We start from the raw sequence: 20,847 nt of genomic DNA on the forward strand, positions 1-20,847 counted from the left end.
CAAATGCGATCTCTTAGACAAATGTGTGAGAAATCAATGTATGACAGGGTTGCGAATAATGAAATCAGGCGAGAGTGTAAATCTGAGTCAAGTATAATTGATAAGATTAAGACAGGGTCTCTGAGATGGTTTGGTCACGTAGAACGAATGGACGACGAAAAAATGGTAAAACAAGTAAATATGGCGAAAATGAACGGCAACGTGAGACGAGAACGACCAAGGAAGACGTGGCATAATAATAATAATTATGGATAACTTATATAGCGCCATTTTCGTAATATAATACCTCAAGGGCGCTTTACAAAGTGATTATATAAAGATATAAATTTAATTTTATCTTTTTAATTTAAGAAAAATAATGTACTTTGTCACCACATGCGAAGAATTTATTCAAATGATTTAGAAAACAAGTGGGTTTTAAGTTTCTTCCGAAAAATCACTTCACTCTCACAGTTTCGGACTTCTGCTGGGAGAACATTCCATGCCGTAGGGCCTGCGACCGCAAATGCACGTTCGCCGAATTTAGTGCGCTGTTTGCGTAGAGGTATAATAAATTTTCCTTTCGACGTAGATGTTTTTATGTACCACTTATGTTTTTTTATAATTTGACAACCAACTAGTTTCGGCAATACTATGCCTTCTTCGGGGTTAATTACAAACTAACATATATACATTTTTTACAGTGAAGGTAGAGTGGGCGTGGCTACGAGGGTAGAGAAGACAGGGCGTTTGTGTATGGATTTAGAGAGAAGGAGCATATTTAAAATTGGACTTTTACTAAGATTTATTTGATTGTTGATAATATTTAAATTTTTATTTACAGCCTTTCTAATTTCCAATATTTCAAAATAATCAAGTGCATATCTTTTTTTGTTTGTATGTAGAATTTTGATGCCATCTTCAAAGTTGAATGAGTGACTATTTGTTAGGATATGGTCAGCAAACTCAGAAAAATTATTGTTTTTAAGAAATCTCATATGTTCTTTAACTCTAGTTTTAAAAGTACGAGATGTTTTTCCTATATAAAATGACTTGCAGTCATGGCACATCAATTTGTAAATGCCTGATCGATCTAATTTATAAGTTCTTTGTTTAGTGTTTTTAAGTATGCTTTTTTTTATTGGTTGTGTAAAATGCTGGTTTTATGTCATCCGGTAAATCTTTTAAAATTTTATTTGAATAATTGTTAATGTATAAAAATCTTCTCCACCTTCTATTAATATTTAAATTCCTGTTGTTTGAAAACAGGAATAGATTTTTAGTAATTCGTTTTTGTTTTTTGTTTAAAATATTATCTTTTATATTTGGATCGTATCCATTATCAAAGTGATTTTTTAAAAATATATTAAATAATAATGTTCCACAAAGTAAATACTTCAAACATCCAAAATATGATTTTTTTATTTTTACTTTCGCCTTATATGTAGTGTTTGTTTATTTTTTTAATGTATCATATCTGATAGTAAATCATTTTCATAAAATTTTTAAAAAAATTTAAAAAAAAAAAACATATACTTCAAACCGCTCTGCCTCAAACCGTATCCTCTTAAGGCACCTTCTCATTTAAGTTAATTGCTTATAAGTTAATTTTGTCACATAATCATATTATCATCTGTGCATAATTTCGTACAATTTTATTCTTTCAATAATGATGTAATAAATATATTTTTAAGCCTACGGCTATCATTTTAATAAAATCAAAAACAGTCTTCCGACTCTGTCAAACTCCTTACGAATTCAACTATGTCTCTCAAACTGGGCGCGCGACATTTCTCTCTTGGACGCCATCGGCCGAAAGACCTGTTTTCCGTGCACCAATACTGAGACTTACGCTGTTCTCTACACGCTGAGACGTGTGGTAATTCATCAAATGAGCGCATAGAAAAAACGCGCTCCTCAAAAATAAACTTTACATCCGCAAAGTGCGGGGGAGGCCTCACACGCGACAGCTGCTTGCGCAAGTAAATGTCAGACACTTGTTCAAGTTGCGACGTAGAATATCACTCGGCAATCTTTTGAATCAGCATGTTTTATAATCTTGACTTTTAAAGCAAAACAAGTAATCAGTGTATCAGTTGCATACAAACCTCGCTTCTTTTATATACCGACTATTCCATTTTTTTATGTGGCCGTCATTGATTATTCTTTTAATTTGGTCATGCCATGTCTTTTTCGGTTTTCATAATTTTCTACATCCGCCATCGTGATTTCTATGCAAGGACAGAGTGATGCGACGTTTTATTCTCTCTGACAACCTCTTCGAAAAAATGGCGTGGTAGTTTGTTTTTTTTTTTTAAATTCTTTTTTCATTGCACAAGTTGACTTTTTGAAATCGATCCAATTTAGCAAAACTATCGAATCAATGAACACTTTAAATTTAATTTTTAATTGTTTTGAAATTATTATATGACATGTCAGTTCGTTTAACTTATGCTAATGAAAAGAACATCTGAAAAACGATAAAATTAAATTGTGAAAATAGTAACACTAATTTTAATTTCATACATTTTTCATTTTAATTTCTGGCTATCCTTTATAATATGTTTACACCAAATTATTTTTAAAAAAAGAAAATTAGAATACCAGCTAAAAACACGATTATTGTGTTTTATTTTGTCTTATAAAATTATGTTTCCTTATAGTTTTGGGACAAGGAAAATCTTTGAAATAAATAAGTTTTACTCTTATTTAAAATAAAAAAATTGACACTGAATTTTCTCTTTATTATAAATTTAGTTTATAAAATTTTCCAGAATATGTTTTCATTTGTTTTTATATTATTTTTTTGGCCTATCTTTTGTGATCAATTCAAATTTTTAAAAGTGTAAAATATTTATCTAAATTACTAGGTTTTCAAACAATTTGCGGTATGTAAATCATCATTTAACGCCTGTCAATAACTTTTAACAATACACAATTTTTTGTAACGTTTACTAATTATTGAACAACTGCATTTTTCCAAACAATTTTACTTCCGAATAAAAACGTGTACAGATTGAAATAATTTTAACGACATTTTTAAATATTTTGGATGTTTGTAGCACTAATTTTGTAGTTCATTGTTATGTTTTATAGGTTTAAATAATTAGTTATTAATTTATAAGTTTAATGTTAGGTTATGTTAAGGTTTGGGTTTAGTTATTTTATTTATACATTTTCGAATACTTGTATTTTGCATTTTAATACGAATTAAGTTGTTATATTAACTCTTGTGACTATGATGTGACAGGAGTCTACGTAGAAAACAAGACTTCACTATTATTATTTTTATTTTAAATACAGGAATTTTAAAATACGCTGTGATTTGCTTAATGTAACACGACGTTAAGGCACATTTTGCTGGGAGATTTTTTAGCACAGTAGATTTAACATGGCGTAAGTTCAGTCGGCCTCGTGGTGCAATGGTCAGCGCGTTTGCCTACCACGCAAGAGATCTCGGGTTCGATTCCCGACATGGTTGATGGGAAATATTAATTTAAAAGGGTCCCACAGAAATAACTGAAAGAGTAAGACTGACGTCTTACCTTCATGTAACAAAAAGTATCAAGATACGCTGTGGTTGGTGTATCAATGCAGTGCTATATGCATCATTCGGTGCGAAAAGCAAATGATAAGTGTGGTTGCGAAGTTCAATAAAAGTAGTTAGTAATTCAATGCAAAAAATATTATACAAACTAACAGACACCTACACTTTTTTCTTTACTCGTTCAAGTTAGTGTGCAAGTTGCGTGGCCAGTGGTCCAGTAGTGTCGCAGTGTAAGCCCGGCCTCTAGAAACACTTGTCCGTAAATATGTTACCGCACGATTCGCCTAAACACGTATGGACGCGGTTAGAACGCGACCGATTAACCGGTTCGGTCCACGGATAATACAAGGCCACCGCAACGAAAGCCTTCCATATTTCAGCAGCCGGGTCGTGGTCCAGTACTTATGTCGCGGAGTCACGAATTAGAGGTCCGAGGTTCGAACCCCGCTGTACCAAAACTTGGTTATTTAAAACTCGTTGAAAACGCCCCAAAATTTTTATCATTTAGGAAAATCATAAGAACTCAAATATTTAGTTTTTACTGAAAAAAGTTAAAAACATCGGATCAAAACATAAAATTGCCCCATAAATTAGACATACGTCGAAGACCGGTTTTATGAGTAGGTACTTATTTATAGTTTTTTAGTCACTCTCTCCCGGATGCCGAAAAATGCTAAAAAGATAACTGGACGTCAGACTGATTATGCCTAGCTAAAATTGACGAAACTGAAGTCTCTATTCGCGTTTTTTTCACCCCAAAACAAAACCAATTTTGTTTTTTAATGTGTTTAAGAAAAAAATTCTACATCAGCGCGTTTTGCGTATGTAAAAACAGTTTTTAAATTCGTAAACCGTACGTTCAAAAGCGGCGTTGAGGGGGATCCTTAAGTCCATCATCCGCCCGCAGCTGTTATAGAGTCCTGGGAGACTTTTTTTCAGCTGCGTATAAAAAGAAGTTATTATAAATATTCCTTAGAAATAAAAACTCTATGCAAATTAACATGAATGATTTAAAACTATAGTCACACAGAATACGATAAAAATATTTTTGTATTTATGTCTAAAAACGACAAATAAAACTAGGCGCTTTTAAGGTTTCGGATGGTCCTTGCTTCTTCAAAGGACGATTTATTAGAAAAAAAACAAAATATATAAACACGCCAATAGTAGTCATCATTGTAGTGCTATAATCCAGGGAGAAAATACGTTAATATGAAGAATCGTCTGACCGCACATCCTCTTAAGGGTCAGATGTATCGAAAAAAAATTTAAGGTTTGCCTAAAGTTAAATAATTTTCAAGTTTTTGGCACAGTGGGCAAAGAGAGTTGCTTTGACTTTCTTTTTTTCATGCAACCCTTTTTGATTGCCCATTTTGACAGAAACTCAAAAAATATTAACTATCAATATCCTCTTTTAACAAACTGCCGTGCATGGGGTACTGCATTGTCACTCCAATTTCGTCGTTTCTCAAATATTTTTGTCACGTGAAAGTAAAGATGTTCAGTCTTACGCTTTAGATGCCAGTCCAGGAACAATGAGATATTACTGTGAAGACCCGCCTGTAAAACCAATATTTCACGTACTCCCGTCCTACTTGATTTCCTTTTTTAGAATTAATACCTGAGATTAGCTATCGAGTTCGAAATACTTTTCCGAATTCTGGGTTTTTTTTAACATGGAAGTATACTCTTATCGGACACAGAATATTCATTTAAAGATACATATTACTAAAATTAATAATAACATATTTCTAACTCTATGAGGCCAAGAGCCCTGTGTTGAGTTGGGATACAACATAATGGAAAGTGGAAGTATGCATTTTATTTTAGAAAGCAAAAAAAAATATTATGACAAAAACATAAATGTTAATAAACATCTGGATGATTAAAAGTACATAAATCTATGCAATTTCTCTCAGCAGGCTACTGCAATGATCTCTTCCCTTTGACGAAATTCAAACTTGTACACTTCTCTTGAAAATGGCTTTCGTTTTGGAGATCTCGATACGTTCATCCAAGACATTGAATACTCTTAGGGCCATAAAAGAGAAACTTCTCTATCTTATCTCTCGTACATGTATTTGTTATTAAATAATTCAAATGGCAGAAAATCCTCGCATTCTGCTGAGATCTCCTCTTGTAACCGCATGACTATAAATATGTTACAAAAATGCTTTTTGTATTTTGTTTATTTTTTACATCACTACAGACCAGGAAACCCAATTACAGTGGTGAATTACAGCACAAAACACCCGGCTTGAGAAAAATCTCATATAATTTTTATATTCCGCTGGGAATCGAGTCCGGAACCTTCCGTGCGAGGGTCAAGTAATTCTTCCATTGCATCGCGGAAATTCTATTAATATAAAAAATTTAATGCGATCCTTCAGGCAAATGTGTGGTAAAACTATGTATGATATGTGCACAAATGGCGATATCCATGAACTGTGTAAGGCTGAGACATGCATCTTCGACAGAATCAACGAAAGGGGTGCTGCGTTGGTTTGGACATGTCGAGCGAATGAACAGCGAAAGATCGGCTAAAAGGATCTACGATGCGAATGTTGATGGATGCAGAAAACGAGTAAGACCGAGAAAGACATGGCACGATCAGTTCATCAGATACTTGAAGATTGACATGTCTAGAGGAATAATCGGCGTGCGTGCATGAGAAGATGTATAAATGTAGAAGAAGCGAGGTCTGTATGCAAAGACAGAGTGATATGGCGTTCTATCTTCTATGCCTACCCCTACGGGAAAACGGCGTGATGGTTTGTTTGTGAATACAAAAAAAAATCTTTGCCACAACAGGCCTAGAAAACCACACAAAATATTTAGATACTTATTTGAAAATTAAAAAAAAAAAGTTTTTTTTTTTCATATTCTTTCTTAAGAAATAACTTAATAAAGCATAAATGAATTAACTAGTTACATTCTAGAAGGCTTCTTCGTTTTTTTCTTCTGCAAGTACCAGCACCGCGATCTTTGGACGATGTATCCAATTTCGGTGCTCAGATGTCAAGTGTCTATAGCTACAACTTATGTAATTATGTTTCAGCGGACACAAGTGTCGCGATACTTATATCACGAGAGAAATATCGCGTGTAAACCACTTCTCTACTATATTATATAAGATTTATTAGCGACCGACCGAAACAATATTTTCAGCCGAAACGGAAACAGAATTTCGGCTTCTGTTCTAGTTTCGGCTAAAACTTATTTAAATTAGTTAAAAGTCACAAAAAAGGCTAAATTAAGTTAAACCTTATGAACGAGTTTATTTAAATAAATATTAAATAATATACGCAATTCAATAAAAGGCGTAAATTTAATGAGTAAATTTTATTATTTTTATCATTTTGTATCGTTGTTATACTTTAACTATAAATTAAAAATGACATAAGAGGTGGAGAATATTTTAGAGAAAGGAATATGGAAGTCTAGTCTTACAGAGCTTATGATCTGTCATTGATTGGTTAACGTTGCTACACACTGTATAACGTTCACCATTTTGCCTTTTTCGAACATCCATATTTCTTCAATCCTTCCATAGCCGGACAGGCGCCGTGGCGCAGTTGGTAAGACGTCCAATAGTGAATCTGGCGTCGCGGGTTCGATTCCCGCCGAGTGTTGTTTTTTATTTTTCATTACCTCCTTCTATATTTATCATTTATCATTTATTTCATTCATATATATGTACATTACAAAATAAAGTATCCTAATTCATACATATAGAAATAATTAGGTAAAATTAGGTATATATAAAAAAACACATTAGTATACATAATATCCAAAGAATAATATGTTAAAAAAGTAAGAGAATCTTGTAACGAAAAACTCCCTCAGAGACGTGAAAAATGTCAATGTCCAAAGTGATTTTGTTCAACATAGAGATAGCCCTTCCAACAGGCATAACCATTGGCAGGTTGGTCCTGTATATTGGAATGTGAAACAGTCTATGTTGACGCTGTCTAAGGTAATTATCAGGAACATAAAAGCTAATGCTCCACATAATTTCAGGGTTGTCAATAAAACCGCGCAACAATCGAAAGAAGTGTGTTGTTAAATACACATTCCTTCTAGTCTTCAAACTGCTGTAACCGAGCATACCCTGGAGGAACTCAGTGGGATAAAGCCATGGATAATATCCGCACTCTCTCATGTAGAGAAACCGAAGAAATTTCTTCTGAACCCTCTCCACCATAAGAGAGTACTTCAACTCACACGGTCCCCAAATCATCGAGCCACTCTCGAGTCTACTTCGCACCAACGAGTTATAAAGAATTCTCAGTACTCATGTACTACCAAAAACCCTAGCAGTACGCAAGACGAATCCTAACATCTTCAATGAACTACTACAAACTATATTCCCTCTATCCCACCTGATGACAAGCCTCTAAAATAGAGGCTTAGCGGGTTATTCCTTTAAAAAAAAAACTGTTGATTTTAGTGAAGTTAAATTGGAAAATTGTTTTCAGGCGTTGCCTAGTATGTGAAATAATTCAATCAGATGAATCTCTTCACTCTTCAACAATAAAGATTTAAGCTCTTTTAGCTACGTCTTAAAGACCTTTATTGACTACTTCTATAACACTGTGTAACGCTCACTGTTCTGCCTATGTTTGAACATCAATATTCCTTCAATTCTTCTATAGTATTTTAATTCCCATGTCAGTGTCAACTACGTAAAATAATGGAGGGAGGTTTAATTAGTTTATTTAATTATTTATTTATTTACACTCTTTATCAAAATACAATTCCATGTTCACTTTGCCCAGCTAACAAGGGTACATACCCCGTTCCAAGCTAGGCAGTTAATATGCCGGTTAATATGTCAAGTTAATATGCCGGTCTCTTGGTTTGGTGGTCAGCGCGTTTGACTACCATGCAAGGGGTCTCGGGTTCAGTTCCTGATATGGTTGACATACAACATTTATTTCAAAATGTTTTTTCACACAAAGGAGCGAAACATACAGACAGAAAAATCTGTAAGTGTTTAAATACAAATATTTACTTACATTTTCTAACAATCCAGATTAGCTGCCATTGATGTATCTATACAGATACAGGGTATGATTTATTTTTTTAAGAATACACGTGTTCGTCTTTTATAGTTTTGATTGTCATATTGTTTATGAAGTGTGTTTGTTATTATAATAATATTGTATAATAGAATTATTGTGTTATTTTCTTCGATACAAAAACGTCAGGTTTACTAACCCTTCGTTAAATTATTATTGTGCAAACATAATATGCGATCGTTATCATTTCAACCCTTATTTTAATTTTTATTGATACATTATCGAGTTAATATAATATGGGGGGTATTTTTTTTTTATATCTCGTTTTTTTAACCCGCCCGTTCCTAGGATATAACCGGCGCGGCGTTGCGAATTTATTAATATTATTATTTTATTAATATACACGGCAAAGTTGCCTTTTACAAAATTTATTATATGAACACATTTGCTTTTATTCTTTTTAAAAAACTTGAATTTCTTTTTACCCGAGATTTTGAAACAAAAATTAAATTAAAAAATACAATCAGTGAAAAGTTAAAACCATTTACAACAACAACAACAAACCATCACGCCGTTTCCCCGTAAGGGTAGGCAGAGAGGATAGAACGCCATAACACTCTATCTTGGCATACAGACCTCGCTTCCTCTACATTCATACATCTTCTCATGCACGTACGCCGATTATTCCTACTTTTGACATGTCCATCTTCAAGTGTTTGATGAACTTGATCGTGCCATGTCTTTCTCGGTCTTCCTCGTTTTCTGCATCCATCACCACTTGCATCGTAGATCCTTTTAGCCGTTCTTTCGCTGTCCATTCGCTCTACATGTCCAAACCAACGCAGCACCCCTTTCGTTGATTCTGTCGAAGATGCATGTCTCAGCCTTACACAGTTCATGGATATCGCCATTTGTGCACATATCATACATAGTTTTACCTCACATTTGCCTGAGGGATCGCATTTCGACAGCATTCCACCTACTTTTATCATTATTTTTCCAAATCAAATTAATATATTTTAAAGGATTGATATAACAACAAAAATTTCAAAATCAAATTTATATATTTTAAAGGATTGATATAACAACAAAATCATGAAGTTACGTTTTCAATAATATTTATACTAAAAGTTTAATTACCATTCCATTTAATTAATGAATGTCTCGGCAACTACGTGAAAACTCGAATAGAAAATAATAAAGTGTAGATTTTTTTTTTAGTTAAATCTTTTTGATAGTGATAGTTCTTAGTGTAATTTATATAGATGGTGTAAAGTACTGTGTTTTTTGATTCTTACATAATTTTTTCTTACTATTTCGGATGTATGAACTATGTATGATATTATGTATTGTGCAAAATTGTTTTCTTTACATGTACGATCCCAAATAAAGTTTTTTTTATAACTCCTGGGAATTTAATATGTACTGTATATTTTTATTGTATTTTTATTTATTTTATTTTATTTATTTGGATAACCAACAGCTATAATTATCTCATATTTATATAACAAAACAAATAAGCCAATTACAGGTTTTCACAAGTAGCATCACAGTAAGTTAAAAAAGATTCTCGTACATAAAATGAATAGTAATTAAATGTAAATTTAAAAGAAAAGAAAAAATACTACGAGTTATTTCGAAAGCAAACGCCGTACGGCATGAAGATTATTTGCAAATAAATCTATGTTAAATGATTTATTTAATACATTAAAATTATTAAAAGTTCGCCATAAATATGAATTTTGCCTATAATTAGATGAAACAAGAGGTATGTGAGGAAGAGGGTTATTTCTTAATAATGTAATATGTTTTATTTTTATTTTATTTATTTTTATTTTATTAGGGAAATCAACAGTTCTACATACATATTTTTAGTAAACAAACAGATATAGTGTATAAACTCAGAACCAATAACAGATTTCCACATAGTATACAAAGTTAGTAAAGAATATATATATTACATATCAAATAAATACATACAATTTATACATATAAAAATGTTATTTTCAAGTACTCAATAATCAAAGATTTTTTAAATATTAATTTTAAGAACATTAAGTTACTGTAAATTGGGCGGGATAAGGACAAAAATGCTTGAAGATAGGATAAGGAGGGGGGGGGGGGAGATGTACATATTTATTATTATAATGTCTACTAAGTTAGATAATACATTTTTAGTTTAAATTTTAAATCTGACAGAGTGATGTTTGTATAATCTATATTTTTAAATTTTGTATTGTACATTGAAAAAGTCCTACGAAAAAAAGCATTTTTAACATACGATGTTTTACTTGTTGGTACATGAAACAGGTGGTACCGTCTACAAATCCTGGCTGGCACATGTATTGTTATTAAACCAAGCAGCTCTGTACAGTCAACCATTCCTGTCACAATTTTGTAAAGCAGTAGTTGGTCCGCACACACTCTGCGGTATTGTAGAGAAATGATTCCATGGAAGGTGGAGACAGTGAGAGTAGATACATAAGAAATACCGGTTTTGTATTTAAGGTACTTTATAAATTTGTTTTGAATATTTTCTATTCTACTTATATATATATTTTATTGATAATAAAATTAAAACAAATATATATTACCACTATGTTTCTTTTTTGGGTGATACCATGTGTGATGGATTTGTTCCGACGTTTCGGCTACCATTGCAGGAGGTATCTTCAGGGTAAACTAAGTGTTTTGTAGAAAAAAGTGTGTGTTTAAGTACTAGTAATATGTACCGTGTCGCAGTCGGCAGTAAGGCACATTTCTATTCATTTTTGTAGTGTGTAGTGCTGGGAACCATGTTGAGTTTAATTTAAGTCCATCGTCTTTGTTTATGTTATTTGGGTGTCTGTGTATTTCAATTGCCTCTTTTATTATTCGTGCACTTTAATTACTGGGTTTCTGTTTGGTGGACGTTGGTCTGTGCGTACCTGGTAACTATCTTCGACAAAGACCGCATTGATTGTTTTACCTACCATGGTGCAGAACCAACCTGCCAATGGTCACGCCGGCTGGTAGAGCAATCTTACTACTTAATCGCATCACCTCAGATGTTAACATATTCCACGACAGTGGGTCTTCCCTTTGGAAAGCACTTGTAACTTATATTTTTCTTTTTACACATTGTTATATTATTACACTAACATAACTATATATTATCATTTGTGATTTATTATTGTATTTGGAATGAATTGGGTTTTTTTTCTGTAATGTTCTAAATAACTGATTAAAATAAAAATATTAAAAATAATAAATATCACTTTTTCTTTGCATTCAGATCTTGCTTTTTCTACATTCATACATCTTCTTATGCACACACGCCGAGTATTTCGACTTTTGACTCCGTCTCAAAAACTTGTTGAATTTTGTCTTGCCATGTTTTCCTCGAAAATCCTCGATTTCTGCATCCATCACCATTCGCATCATAAATATTTTTAGCTGTGTTTTCGTTGTCTATTCGCTCTACATGTCGAAACCAACGCAGAACTCATTTTATGATTTTGTCGATAATGTTTATCTCAACCTGGCATAATTGGCTGGGGAGGTTGCTCGACAGTTGTCATGAACACCCTAATCAAGACGCAAAAACTTATTCTTAGAGTTATGTTTTGGTGCCCTCCGGACCTACCCATCTGAACCATTATTTCAATTGTTAAAAGTTCTTGATATTCGTCAAATCTATATCAAGAATGTATTGACAATATTCTGGTCGGGCGACTACGGAAGGAGGTCCCAACTGCCAACAGAATGCCCGTACGAGGTTCTCGCGTAACTTAAACTTCTTAATGCCGAGAACGCGTACGATGTTTGCTCGGAGACACTTTTCATATATAGCTCCAAGAGTGTTCAACGTCTTGGATGAACATATTAAGTTCTCCAAAACAACGTCTATATTTAAGATGAAGATCCATAATTGGATTGGATCGAGGGGTAAAGACCACTGTATGAGATTGCTTCGGGAATAAATGCATAACATCGCTGCTGTTTTCATTATTATCCATATACGTATATCGTATATGTGTATGTCATCACTGTCATACGTCATTATTATATAACATTTTATTTCATTTTCCATAAAGATATTTTTTTTTTTCTATTATTATTTTGTATATTGTTTTGATTATTTTGCATATTGTTTTGATTACCTGTATATTGTTTTAATATGTAAATAAATATTTTTGATTTATATATCGAAGAGTCCCGACTTAACACGGAATTTTCTAACAAGTCGGGATATAAAAAACATATAATTGTGTCTATGTAAAATTGTGTATTTTGTGCATTAAATAATAAATAAAAAAAACCTAATGGGGTATACAATATACAGTTGATATAATGCTAAAAAAACGATAAATCATTTTATCTTTGGGTTGCTTGTGTTTTTTGTTTAATAACGGTTTAAAATTTGAATAAAGAACGCGGAAGTGTTCCAAATGTGAAAAAAATACAAATAAGGAGTTACGGTCTAATCCTTTGACCATTTAGATAAATGCATCTAACAGTTAAGTCCTTTTTTTGTCCTGTTTCTTCTAAGCATTCTTGAAGTATGTAACATGGTGTCCTTTTTTTGTACGATTACGGTACGGTACAAACAAACCCATCTTGATCCTAACCGAACCTTTGCCTTGTGTTCCATGTGTTACAGTTATTTTTTATATATATTTCACTTGATTTATATTTGCGTAAGTATTGTCAGTTAGATTTATGGTCAATCGTTTAAAACCATTTAAATTTGTACTGAAGGAATTGCTATGGCACCGTATAGGGCCATTTGCAAAAAAAAGTTTCACTAAGAAATAATAGTCGTTTTTTTTGACAATATAAGCAGAATGGATTATTGTCCAATTTCACTTAAACGCTAAACATTTATTTTGTTTTTCTTTGTGCAACTAACCCTTATCATTTCTCAAGAAAAAAAAGTTTTTCTGTTGGCCAGGTTTCTTTCAGATATTATTACGAAGATAAATAAAGTTTTAATTAGGTCTACAAATATATTTTTTTTAAAGATGTTTACAACAAATTTCGAAATGCGATCTGTCAGGCGAATGTGTGGTAAAACTATGCACGAAAGATTGTAAAACGAGGCTATCACAGAGACATGCATATTTTATGTGCCCAAAAGTTTTTAATTCCTTTTTAGTGATAATATTTCATTGATCCCAAACTTTGAAAAATTTCCTTATTTTAAAAAATACGCACTATCCTGGATTCAAAATAAAGATATGAACTCTTTTTTTCTATTATATATTTTGTTGCCCTTTAATAAAAAGGAATATTTTTACGTTTTTCTATATTTTTTATTTCCTTTTTTAATAATTATAAATTTTAAAAAGTTACTTCTTATCTTTTACAGGATATTTTCTTTTCTTTTTTTTATTTACGGAGTAAAATTGATAAACATTATTATTGCTATTTAACTATCTTTTATTTTTTAATACTCTGTTTAACCTCTCATATTGTAAAAAAAAAACAAAAAAAATAATTGTAAAAATTTTTAAAAAAGATTTATAAATGTTGAGATCCGTACATTATGTAAGGCATTATCGATAAAATCGGTTTGGACATGTAGAGAAAATGGACAGCGAAAGAACGGCTGAAAATATTCATAATGCAAATGTTGATGGATGCAGACATAGAGGAAGACCGAGAAAGACGTGGCATGACCAAATTCAACAAATACTTGAAGATGGACATGTTAGAATCGGAATAATCGGCGCGCGTGCATGAGAAAATAAATGAATGTATAAAAAATGACTGTGAACAAATATGGAGTGATGTGGCGCTCTATCCCTCCGCCTACCCTTACGGGGAAACGGTGCGATGGTTAGTTGTTGTTTTAGAAACCACTTTATTCTTAGAATAAAGTTTTATTTTAATAAAATGGTTCATAAAACAATGTTATTTTTATTATCTCTCAAAAATATTGATACAATGATCCACAAGAGGTGAGTGCTACAAATATTCAAAATATAATGTAGCTAATGGAAATAAATAAATTTTTTAAAAATGTTATACAGTGTACTGAAATCCTTAAAACGTGGTGAACAGCTAAAAAAAATTTATGTCAACGGTGGTGTCTTATGCACAATTGAATACAGATAAAGGAAATAAGTCAAACTATATATTTACAATCGTTTAATCTAAATGTCTGAATTAAGGTTTCGAAATAATGATTCTGCTTTTTATTGTGTGACATTTTTTGTCCCCTTGTAGAGAAGTCCATTATATTTCTTGGATTTGAATGTGACACCCGTCAGTTAGAAGTTAGTCACGCCGTCGGTAATTGAACTGTCGTGGCAGCTATTCGAGGTTCGATTCCGGACGCGGCCAGTCAAGGAACTAAATTTACGTTATTTGAAGTGATAAATGATCATACAAAAAATACGAATCACTTTGTTACTGCACCAATTTCTCAGCAGAGAGGAATAAGTTTTGATATCTATCGAAAACGTTATTTAATTCGTCTCTGACGAAATATCGCTGGCCCACAAGCAACAATGAGATAAACCCGAAATTTCCAATTTTGAGATACACATGGAGATATTTTTTATTTTTTTATTTATTAAAGAAACACAACAGTTTTTATATAAGAATACAAAATATTAAAAATAGTACCGTTAGTAAAAAGTCCGATTATTTCTTCAGAGATATCTCACTATTGCTTTGGGCTAGCGATAACCTAAGAGAGTTTAATTCCATTGCCTTTTAGTCTTTAAAATATTTGCGCATGTCCATATCCAAGAATTTGTTCGATTTGGACATGCCATGTCTTTCTCGGTCTTCTTTGTGATCTACATACATACTACATCAACATTAGAGTGGGCCGATAATGTATGAAATTTTTATTTTTGAAGGTTTGAAGTTTATAACTGTCTGAACATTTTGTTAATTATCTATATTGATAAAATTATTTTTTGTTAGTAAAAATATAACTTAATCACATTACAAATTTGAACACGTTTTAAAACTACCGAAATGCAAAAATTTTACACTCCGCGGAACTGATTCCGTTGAGTGCCTGGCTAATATTGACGAAAACAATGGCTCATCAAAACAAAGCTACCCATTTATTACAAATCAAAGTGCAACTCGTACTCTTAGTTGCTTATTTAATAAGATTCAATGCACATTAAGAAATTTTATTGGAATGATAAAAGTAGTATTGAATTTTTTTTTTTAAATGTATTCTGAGTAATCCAAAAGAGCAACTTTTTAGACCCCTTTTATTAAAAAATTTGGGAAAAAAAATATCGGCCTACCCTTATCAACATTCATTTCATAATTTTTTTAGCCGTTCTTTTACTGTTTATTCGTTCTATGTCCAGCAGGTTTATTCTGTCACAATTTCGTTTCGTAAGTTCGTTCGTTCGTCATATATTTATCTCACTCTAACCCAACAAAAATAATATTTTGCTCTTTTTCCCTCTCACACGATACGAATGAATTTACGAAATGAATTAGTTGCAGAATAAGGCCACAGACCATCGCAGCGAACCTATCTTGATTTTGTCGAAAATGTTTTCTTAGCCATTGAGGTATAATGAAATAGAGATGACACTTCAGAAAACGATAGTTTGAAAACATTTTCTGAATAATGAACGTTGATGCGTCAACATTGCCGCGCAAAACGCGTAGTAGAGTAAAAAAAGACTACTTTCTAAGCCAGTTTACTCTGAATTTAAAGTTGTATCTTCTTGCGGTGCGTTATCAGGTCTGCCCAACGTTGGCGATGACTACAGCGAAAGCATCTTGGTCCTGCGCTACCACGAAGCCAGGAAAACTGCTTGTTGAATGTACTCGCCATGGTGATTCCTGGGAAAAAATGACCAGAATGGTTTCCCGTTGCCTTCTCTGGTGGTTGGTTCTGGTTTGGAGGCGTCGGAAACTCGCCTTTCATCATCTGCTGTATGTTTCTTCACATTCACTGACTACAAGTTAAGTTCCGGAACTTAAGTTGAATGGAACAAAAGACGGGTGCTTAGTGCTGCATCTAGTGTATACAAATATGGTGTATCAAAGGTCTCAGATTTCGACACCTATCAACATAGTTTTACCACACATTCAACGGTGAGATCGTATTTCGTCAATATTCAGTCTTTCATCCCTTTTTTATCAATTCCTTACTTCGCTTCCATACATAAGGGTCGGAACCAGGAATCCATCGTAAACAGCTGATTTTTCTTCCTGCTTCGAACATTTTACAAACGTTGATTTTAGTGCATCAATCATCTTGTTCCCGGCACCTAATATTTTCTAAGTATTTCCATATTTAGTAAACATACTTCCCAGATACATACATAAAATTTTATTTTCAAAATTTTATTTTTAGTGATTAACCATGAAGGGTTCAATCTTTTATGCAGAGAAATTGGCATATCTTACACTTCAACCCTTTCTCATATTATCATTTATCGGTTGATCAATAGAATAAATCTTTTAGGGTAGTTTTTTTCAACCCCAAATCGATTAGTATTATCTAGGCGTGTGCAAACTTTTTTTTCTTTTCAATTTCGTATTGAAATTACTTGCAGAATATTTACTGAGTTACAAAGGATCTTTTTAAACCCTCTTTCTAACAATAAAAGTTTCCTTATTTTTTACACTTCGTCGGTTCTTAGACGTGCTTCTTGAATGGTTTTTAAGCTTTTGATATTTACTAGTAGTTGTTTGACTGCTGAACGGTGAAAGAAAAATTTTACAAGGCAAATATTTTTTTTATATTTAACTTATTAAACGTAATATGTTACATATTTGTGCGGCCTTATTGCCAAGTGGCAATTTGACCCAACCAGCTGATAAAATAAAAGGTGGTATTTGTATATTTTTTTTAAACCGAAATAGACACAAAAATAGGAATATTTGTATACATTTTCATAAATTATTACAGGACTAATTTTCAATGGGATAAAGGATTAAGGAAAAAGAAAAAGGGGAGAGATTAAAGAAGATATAAAATATTTTTTTTCGGAGACTATTTAAACAGAGCCAATGTAGAAACATTGTTGATAGCGGATGGGAGATGATTCCTCAGTCGAGCCGCATGAACACTAGGCGCGTGCGGTGAATATAATCAGTAGGGATGCTGAGAAAAAAGTCATGTATTTACTTTAAGTAGGCATAATAGTACATAGGTTTAGATAAATATCTAATTAAAATCAATATAGCATATAATCACAACTTACGAAAATTATGTTTTATAAATTTTCTACAAGTACCTAAAACTCGAGATGTTCTGGAATTTTGGCCAAATTTCAATAATACGCTATTTAAATCTTGATGCTTTATCTTATATTTTTTCTTAGCATAGCACGAGTTGGGTGCTATTATTTCTATGAGTCTTGTAGAACAATATGACAACGCTATGAACCTTAATGCGCGTGCGCGGAGATTCGATCACTCGTAATAGGGCTGGACTCAAAATGAAGATTAGTATCCAGATTCCAGCGTGTCGAATACTATCAACTATCAAGGCCAAGCTACCTTCATATTCAGTAACTTGACTGGAAATATACAATAAGCTAATTTCACCTCTTTTTTTTCTTCTCTGCCTACCCATACGGGGAAACGGTGTGATGATTTGTTTGTTTGTTTAACTTTGTTTTCATGTGTTATTTATTATACAAATAAATACATTTATTTGTTGTCTTTTACTATGTTTTTTACGAAGTATTTTATTTTTTCTGCGTATTTTACTGGGTTTTGAAATATGTTTTTTACTATGTTTTTTACTGTATTTTTACTTTTTTTTTAAATATGTTTTTTACTACGTTTTCATTTTGTCTACTGTCTTCATTATTTTTTTCTATGCATTGATTACTGATTTATATATTTTTTTTTTAATACTGTCTTAGAACGGGGTAAATAACCATAGTTAAACAGTCAAAGAATCTTTGTATAAATGTAAAATTTTGTTTGATATGATTTCAATCTACAAATATACAATAAGATAATTTAAGGAATATTTTAAGATGTTATTTTCATATTTTTTAAAATAAACTACATATTATTAACTTCAAATAGTCAATGAATGCGCCGCATCCACAGTATTTATGGGTGAAACGCGCCTGATGGACACTATATGAGTTAAAAAAGAAAGAGGAATTGTTGGTGGAAATTGATTGGGCGCTTTCTTAATAAGATCATCATCATAATCTCGATAGCACTGGCTGGGCTTTGGCTGTATCCTGGAGTCTTCTTTTCTCTTGCCGGTCTGCTGCCATCGCCCTCCAGATCCTCACTTCCAACATTATCGTATCCGCACTGATGCAGTCAATTCATTGCATTTTTGCTTCATGGTCTTTATCATCCTTGTGGCACAGAGAGAGTTAGGCGTTTTGTGGGGTTTTCATCGTCCATTCTAATTATACGGCCAGCCCATCTTAAGCGTCACACTTTGATGGAGTTGATTACATCAGGCGCTCTATAGATTTCATAAAGCTCCCTATTGTAGCGACAACGCCAATGGTTTATTTTTTCACAAAGCCATCGACGAATTTGAGAACTCTTCTTTCGGAAGATGCAATGGTTCCCTCAATATTCTTCATCATAACCCAGTTTTCGGAAACATATATCAAGATTGGTTTAATCAGAATTTCGTACAGTATTATCTTAGTATTTTTTCGTATAAGTTTGGCCCGTAATTGTTTCTGAAGTGCGTAGTAGCAACAGTTGCCAGCCATTATTCTTCTCCTGATTTCTTCCTGTGTATTGTTGTCACCGGTGACTGTGGAACCCAGGTATTCTAACTAGTTGATCACCTCAAAAATGAGAATAAAAAGTGGAGGTAAACCATGAACTGCTAAGCGTTAAAATATATTTTTTAAATATACAGGAGCGTTAGGACTATAAAGTAAATTAATTTATTGTATGGTATTGGGTCTCCTTTGTAGTCAAATGGTCAGTGCGTTTGCCTTCCACGCATAAGGTCTCGGGTACGACTCATGGTTATTAAAAAACAAGCCAAATATCTTCTTAACATTTTGCAAAAAAATATTCCGAGTTTTTAAAAATAAGCTATAATATTGACACAAATTCACATTTTAAACTTTCAATTTTAACTTTTAATTTAAGCTTTTAACTCAATTTTAATTTTAACTTTTACTTTTGATTTTAAATTTAACTTTTGATTTTAACTGTTAATTTATACTTATTCATATAAACATCTACAACCTGCATCTAATAAATTATGGTTGGTTGTGAATTTTTACAAAGAAATTTAAATATTCATGGAAGCAGAGAGAGAGAGAGAGGAAAGTAGAGTGGGAGCTATACAATGTCTTCTCCTTTTTATGTACTTTTTATTTAATATTAATATTTTTACTTTTTAGAATTCAATTATTTTTCCCCTCTCCTCCTGCATTCATAATAAATTACTGTGAAATCTGTAATTGGTCTTACTTTTTTTAATTGTTCTTTTGTACCTTGTTTTATATAAAGACTATGATTTCCTTAATAAATAAATTAATTAATTAACGTTTTAGAGTTCGCAGAAGCACTGAAGAACATGTTAACATGTTTTTTTTTAATATTGAAAAGAAATATTTACGTTTTTACGATTAACCTAAATATTTAAATTTTTGAGGACATTTTCAACGAGATGATAATAACTTACTATTAAAAAATCGAAATCCAGTTGTTGTAGAGCGGGGTTTGATTCTTGGACCTCTAATCCGCGAGTCTGCAATACTAGCTATGGGACCACAACCCGGTTCATGATTTTGCGAATGATTATTAGTTTACTGATAGCGCAGTTGTGTGTATAACCGCTCTGCTATAAAAATGTTTTTTTTGTGTTGTGCCACATTTATTCCCGGGGCGCGACATAATCAAGTGTTAATTATTCTCTTAATTTAAAAAAATATTTCCGAAAAGCTTTATACAGAAGTAGCATAATCCTGTAACCACTTAACCACAATCCAATTTCACGAATTTTTTCTCGTTATTCCAGTTTTCAATTTTGTCTTACAAATTGTAATTCATTTAATTTCTACTAAAATATTTAGTCTATAATGAGTTGCTGCGATCGTGACATTCGCTTCGTCTCGCCGTTTCGTAAGTACACACAAATCCATTCTTCAAAACTGTTACATCATCTGCATACAAGCGTTTGTCCACGGCATCCGATTTCGAGATCCGACATTTTGACGGATCGGATCACCTCCTGCATCTGGAACCCTCAAAACAATATTAACATCTTAAACGATAAAAAACAAAATAAATTGATAAGAAGGTGCAATATAAATTTCCTAGCATCAGAAATTTAAACGTACGTAGCCTCCACAAACGGCTTGGGGATAAACATTT

This window comes from Micrasema longulum, unplaced genomic scaffold (genome assembly GCF_059751315.1).
Source record: "Micrasema longulum isolate JH-2025_06_02 unplaced genomic scaffold, ASM5975131v1 h1tg000041l, whole genome shotgun sequence".
NCBI classification, from domain to species: Eukaryota; Metazoa; Arthropoda; class Insecta; order Trichoptera; family Brachycentridae; genus Micrasema; species Micrasema longulum.